The sequence below is a fragment of the Theropithecus gelada genome, chromosome 1 (genome assembly GCF_003255815.1).
Source record: "Theropithecus gelada isolate Dixy chromosome 1, Tgel_1.0, whole genome shotgun sequence".
NCBI lineage: Eukaryota > Metazoa > Chordata > Mammalia > Primates > Cercopithecidae > Theropithecus > Theropithecus gelada.
Genome location: NC_037668.1, coordinates 37,720,775 through 37,728,188, shown reverse-complemented (window position 1 = coordinate 37,728,188; position 7,414 = coordinate 37,720,775).

The following is a 7,414-nucleotide window of genomic DNA, read 5'->3' as shown; positions in this document are numbered from 1 at the left end:
GGGGAGGCTGAGGCAGGAGAATTGCTTGAGCCCGAGAGGCAGAGGTTGCAGTGAGCCATGATAATGCCACTGCATTCCAGCCTGGGTGACAGAGTGAGACCCTGTCTCAAAAAATAATAATAATAAAAATAAAAAAGCACTTGCCTTCTGGCCTGACCATGTCACTGCCTGCTGGAATCCTAGGCTGACTCTGTCACTTGAGATGATAAGGCTGGAACCCCATTGTCATAACGTGGGTTTCCCGCCACCACCCCAAGTACTTTCAATCCTCTGTGCCTTTCTCCCTGGGGTGCTTTCATATGCCTTTCCTCCAAACAATCACAGCCCTACCCTGCCTTCAAACCCCAGCTCGAATGAGCCTTAAGAACGTCTCCTGTCCTGTCCAGTGGGAGGTCCTCTCACCTCTGGGCTCTGGAATCACTGTGCGTCTTTTCCCGTTGGCGGGCTTGTCACTTTGCATATTATAGGCTACCTGTTGCCCTGTAGCCTCCAAACTTAGTGGCTTAAAACAATGACAGCTGTTGTGTCTCCTGGTTCCTGTGGGTCAGGAATTCAGATAGGACTCCGTGGGAATGGCTTGTCTCTGCTCTTTGACATCTGGGGCTTCAGTTGGAAGACTCGGAAGCCCAGGAGCAGAGCTGTCTAGAGGCTCCTTCTGCTTCTGATCGCTGGTGCTGGAGGGCAGCGAAACTGACACTCAGCCTGGGCTCCTCACACCTGGGGAGCTGCATTCCTGGGGGTGACGGGGCAGGGGAGACAGAGTCACGCACACACCAAGAAAGTCACATGCTGTTTGCTAGATGCTAGTCAGTCACTCCAGCCCACAATAGTGGCGGGAAGGATGGTTGTGATGAGAATTAGACCACCCCTTTTATTTTTATTTATTTATTTATTTATTTTGAGACAGAGTCTTGCTCTGTTGCCCAGGCTGCAGTACAGTGGCACAATCTCGGCTCACTGCAACCTCTACCTCCCAGATTCAAGTGATTCAGTTGCCTCAGCCTCCCAAGTAGCTGGGATTACAGGTGTGCACCACCATGCCCAGCTAGTTTTTCTATTTTTAGTAGAGATGGGGTTTCACCATGTTGGCCAGGCTGGTTTTGAACTCCCAACCTCAGGTGATCCATCCTCCTTGGCCTCCCAAAGTGCCGGGATTACAGGCATGAGCCACCACGCCCAGCCTAGACCACCCCTTTTAGAGACAGGGTCTCATTCTGTTGTCCAGGCTGGAGTGCAGTGACAATCATGGCTCACGGCAGCCTCGAACTTCTGGGCTCAAGCGATCCTCCCACCTCAGCCTCCCAAAGCACTGAAGATTACAGGAGTGAGCCCCCGCACCTGGCCTCTTTTGAATAGAGGAGTGTGTCAGAAGAATTTGCAGAGATAGTTGAAACCATCTCAATATCTTTCTTTGGGTCTCACATTTTTCACCCATTCAGTCCCTAAGTTACTTAAGGTCTTTTAATTTCACTTTGCACATTTCTAATTGAGGCCAATAATCTTTGCCTCACATAAACCAGGTGGAAATGCTTGGTAAGTATGAAGCATTTCACAAAGGTCAGGGTTCATCTTCATGGCTGCTGTTAGAAATGGATCTGACAGCTGCGTCCCCTGCATGATCATTCCAGAGTCTCCACTGGGCCCATTCTCTGTCTGGATCTGTACAGCGCCCTGCACCAATGACTGAGTCCCCAGCAGGTCCGAGGTGTGGCTCCAGCAGGTCCTGTGGCTGAGGCACCCTAGGTGTCTTCATCCAGGAATTCCAGGAGTCCATGTGATTCCNGTGGCTGAGGCACCCTAGGTGTCTTCATCCAGGAATTCCAGGAGTCCATGTGATTCCTCTCCCGAATGAGGATGCCTCCCTCCTGGGTCACATACCCTGCTGGACGTCCGTTCCCACAGCCTTTCCTGTAGTCCACAGAAGGGAATGTCCAGGTCTCATAGTAACCCAGTGAGTGGTATGAGAGCAAATCAGTGAAGAAGTCACCACCAGAGTGTTGGCTGAGTGAGCCCAGGGCCACCCAAATACATTTGCTGCGCTCTGGAGTAAAACAGAAGATGATCTGGTGGTCTTTGTAGTTGGTGTGAGTGGAGAAATAGGTTCTGGGCCTGGACAAAGCGAACTGGCTTCTGCCCAGTAGAATACAGCCAGGGGACAGGATAGTAAGGGGGTGTTATGAACACTGGAATGCCAATAAATTTGACAACCTAGATGAAATGGACAAACTCCTTGAAAAACACAGAGGACCAAAGCTTACTCAGTAAGAAGTAGATAACCTGGGCTGGGTGCAGTAGCTCATGCCTGTAATCACAGCACTTTGGGGATCACTTGAGGTCAGGAGTTCGAGACCAGCCTGGCCAACATGGTGAAACCCTGTCTCTACTAAAAAATACAAAAATTAGCCGGGCAAAAAAACAAACAAAAAATAAATCGATAACCTGAATAGTCTTAAGTCAGTTAAAGAAATTGAATTTATAATTTAAAAACCTTCCCAGAAGGGAAGAAAACTTCAGGCCCATATGGCTTCACTGGTAAATTCTACCAAACGTTTAAAGAAGACATAATACTCATTTAACACAAATTCTACCAGAAAATTAAAGAGGAAGGAACCCTTCTCAATTCATTCTATGAAGCCAGAATTACTCTGATACCAAAACGGCACTAAAGACATTACAAGAAAACTACAACCCAATATCACTCATGAACAGAGATACAAAAATTAGTAACTATATTTTAGCAAGCAGACTCCAATAATATAAGGACAATAATATATCTTAACCAAGTAGGGTTTATCTCAGGAATGCAAGACTGGCTTAATCCTCCCCAAATTGATCTATTCCAGCTAAAAACAATTTCCATCAAAATTCCAGCAGGGTTTTTTTGGCAGAGGGTGGGGAGGTGGTGGATGGTGGGGTTAGAAATTGACAAACTGATTCTATTATTTATATGGAAATGCAAAGAAACTAGAATAACCAAAACAACTTTGAGAGAGTTGAATTTGGGGGAATAATATTACTTGACCTCAAGGCTTATCGTAAAGCTAGAGTAATCAAAACCATTTGTGGTATTAATGCAACAGTAGTGAATAGATAATGGAACGCCAGGAAGAATCCAGAAATAGATCCACACCTATACAGACAACTGACTTTCTTATTTATTTATTTATTTTGGGACAAAGTCTTGCTCTGTTGCCCAGGCTAGAGCGCAGTGGTATGATCTCGGCTCACTGCAACCTCCACCTCCCGGGTTCAAGCAATTCTCCTGCCTCAGCCTTCTAAGTAACTGGGATTGCAGTTGCCCACCACCACACCAGGCTAATTTTTTGTATTTTTAGTAGAGACAGAGTTTCACCATGTTGGCCAGGCTGGTCTTGAACTCCTGACCTCAATGATCCACCCACCTCGGCCTCCCAAACTTCTGGGATTACAGGGGTGAACCACCACACCCGGCCTCAGACAACTGATTTTCCAACAAAAGCAATTGAGTGGTGAAAGGACAGCATATCCAACAAATGTGCTGGAGTGATTATGTCATATGCAAAAAAATCAACTGCGATTCCTACCTCACATCGTATAAACAAATGAACACAAACTGGAACAGAGACCAAATTAAAACCTTAAATTATAAAACTTCTAAATAGGAGATAAATCTTTGTGAACTCAGGTTACACAACACACTAAAAGCACAATCCATAAAAGAAAAAGTTGATAAATTGGACTTCAACAAAATTAATAAAATTTTCTATTTGAAAAGTTGTTATAAGAATGAAAAGACAAGCCACAGACAGGCACAAAAAATTTGCAAATCACATATCTAAGAAAGCACTAGTATCTAGAAGTACAAATGTACAATGCATAAGAAAATCTCAAAGCTGGCCGGGCGCAGTGACTCATGCCTGTAATCCCAGCACTTTGGGAGGCCGAGGCGGGCAGATCACCAAGTCAGGAGTTCGAGACTAGCCTGGTCAACATGGTGAAACTCCATCTCTACTAAAAATACAAAAATTAGCTGGCTTGATGGTGGGCGACTGTGATCCCAGCTACTCGGGAGGCTGAGGCAGGAGAATCACTTGAACCCAGGAGGCGAAGGTTGCAGTGAGCCGAGATTGCGCCATTGCACTCCAGCCTGGGCAACAAGAGTGAAACTCCATCTCAAAAAAAAAAAAAAAAAAAAGATGCTCAACATTATTAGTAATTATGTAATTATGTAAATTAAAATCACGATGAGACACCAATGCACATCTTATAGGATGCCTAAAATTTAAAATACTGACTACAAGTTTTGATAAAAATGAGGGGCAACTGGAACGCGGGTCCATGCCTGGTAGAAATGTAAAATGGTCCAACCACTTCCAAAAACAGCTTGCCAGTCTGTTAAACAGTTAAGTGTACATCTACCACATGACACAGCCATTCCAATCCTAGGTATTAACCCAAAGAAACCAAAGCAGATGTCTAAACAAAGACAGGTACACAAATGCTCGTAGCAGCTTCATTTAGAATAGCCAAAGAATTGGAAGCACCACCAAAGTACATCAGGGTGAATGGATAAACAAACGGTGACCTAGCCACACGGGAGAATTGTATTCAGCAATAAAAAGACATGAACTATTGACATGCTCTGCAACCTGCGTGAATCTCAAAGCACTTCTGCCAAGGGAAAGGAGAAACACCCCCCGAAAGTGCCCACTATATTATTTCAATTGTATAAAATTCCAGGAAATGCAAACTAATCTGCAGTAACAGAAAACAAATCAGTGTTTCTCTGGGGAAACTTTTGGGGGCAATGAAATATTTATTATCTTGCTGAGGTGATCATTTCATGAATGTGTGTATATGTCAAAATATCACATGTACATTTTAAATTAGAGAAAAAACTGTAAAAATATTTTCTAGGCTAAGTATGGTGGCTCATACCTGTAACTCCAGCCCTTTGGAAGGCTGAGGCAGGCAGATCACTTGAGCCTGGGAGTTTAAGACCAGCCTGGCTGAGATGATGAGACCCTGTCTCTGCAAATAATCTAAAAATTGGGAAAGTGTCATGGCACACGCCTGTAGTCCCAGCTACTTGGGAGGCTGAGGCTGAAGGATCCCTTGATCTCAGGAATTTGAGGCTGCAGTGAGCTATGATCACACCCCTGCACTCCAGCGTGGGTCACAAAGCAAGACTGTGTGTCTAAAAAATAAATTAATTAAACAAAAAAATATATTTTTTTTTTTTTTTTTTTTTTTTTGAGACGGAGTCTCGCTCTGTCGCCCAGGCTGGAGTGCAGTGGCCGGATCTCAGCTCACTGCAAGCTCCGCCTCCCGGGTTCACGCCATTCTCCTGCCTCAGCCTCCCGAGTAGCTGGGACTACAGGCGCCCGCCACATCGCCCGGCTAGTTTTTTGTATTTTTTTTTGTAGAGACGGGGTTTCACCGTGTTAGCCAGGATGGTCTCGATCTCCTGACCTCGTGATCCGCCCGTCTCGGCCTCCCAAAGTGCTGGGATTACAGGCTTGAGCCACCGCGCCCGGCCAAAAATATATTTTTTTGAGACAGAGTTTCACTCTTTTTGCCCAGGCTGGAGTGCAGTGGCACGATCTCACCTCACTGCAACCTCCACCTTCTGGTTTCAAGCGATTCTCCTGCCTCAGCCTCCTGAGTAGCTCGGATTACAGGCACCTGCCACCATGCCAGGCTAATTTTTGTATTTTTAGTAGAGACAAGGTTTTACCATGTTGGCCAGGCTGATCTCGGACTCCTGACCTTGTGATCTGCCTGCCTTGGCATCCCAAAGTGCTGGGATTACAGGCATAAGCCACTGCGCCTGGCCAAAAAAATTTATTTATTTAGAGACAGAGTCTCGCTTTGTTGCCCAGGCTGGAGTGTAGTTGCGCGATCTTGGTTCACTGCAAGCCCCGCCTCCCGGGTTCACGCCATTCTCCTGCCTCAGCCTCCTGAGTAGCTGGGACTACAGGCACCCACCACCATGCCCGGCTAATTTTTTATATGTTTAGTAGAGACGGGGTTTCACGGTATTAGCCAGGATGGTCTCCATCTCCTGACCTCGTGATCCACCCATCTGGGCCTCCCAAAGTACTGGGATTACAGGTGTGAGCCACCGCGCCCGGCCAATATTTTTAAAATATATGCTAGTAAGCCACGCTGTCTCTTGGCGTTTGTGCACCTAGTGGGGAGACGTGTGACCTTGAAAATCAGGAGATCTGGCCAGGTGTGGTGGCTCACACGTGTAATCCCAGCACTTTGGGAGGCTGAGGCAGGTGAATCACCTGAGGTCAGGAGTTCGAGACCAGCCTGGGCAACATGGTGAAACCCCATCTCTACTAAAAATGTAAAAATTAGCTGGGTGTGGTGGTGAGTCCCTGTAACCCCAGCTACTTGGGAGGCTGAGGTGGGGAGAATCGCTTGAACCCAGGAGGCAGAGGCTCCAGTGAGCCGAGATTGTGCTACTGCACTCCAGCCTGGGTGATGGAGCAAGACTTCCATCTCAAAACAAAACAAAACAAAACAAACAGAAAAAGAAAAGAAAATCAGGAGATACGAAATCTGGTCTCCGCTTGGCCACAGTGATCATGACCTTAAAGCCAGTCCCTAAATGTCTCTGGGATTTCTTTCCTAGGCCGTTGCATGGGAAAAGCATTCCCTTCCGTCACCTACCACAGAGGTGGTGCAGCCTTGGAGATCAAGGTTCCTGACGGTGCTCAGCTTAGTGCCTTGTAAGCCCTTCCAGTGGGTGTTCACTAAATGCTTGTTTATCGGGTGTCCTTTGGGGGTCAGGTGGCCATGGCTCCAAGTTCTGAGAGCTGCAGCCTCTCCCCACGTGTCTTTGTCAGAGTTTGTTACTGAGGCTGGGGTCAGGCTGAGTCACTCTGCCAGCCACAGTCTCATAGATATGAGATTGTTTGAAAATAAAGACTGGGCAGGTCTTTGAACTTTGCTTGGCTCACACGGATTCACTAATCGTTCTTCCTAAGCTCAGGTGCTCCAAAGACGTGACTCCACAGATAAGGAAAGATGCACAGGCCAAGGTTCCCAGGAGGGCAAAGCGTGAGCCTGGGCTCAGGGTGAGGCCTGGTGGCGTTCTCTTAGTTCAGCCCACTCATTCGGATTCACGATTACACCTGGGCGTGGTGTGCCAGGTTAGGCAGTTTGCAGGAGTGACTGGAAGCCCTCCAGTGAAAATGTCACTCAAAAAACCAGAGCAATTCCATTTTCAGGCATAGAAGAAAATAGTGCTGATTGAAAATTCAGTATATATTAATGCAGGAGTCATAGGACCTCTTCTTGTGAATAACTTGATCAACAATTAATTTGCCATAAGTTGTATCCTTGAATAAAGAGAACATTCTCTGGGTGGCTGGGCACAGTGGCTCAAGCCTATAATCCCAGCACTTTGGGAGGCCGAGGCAGG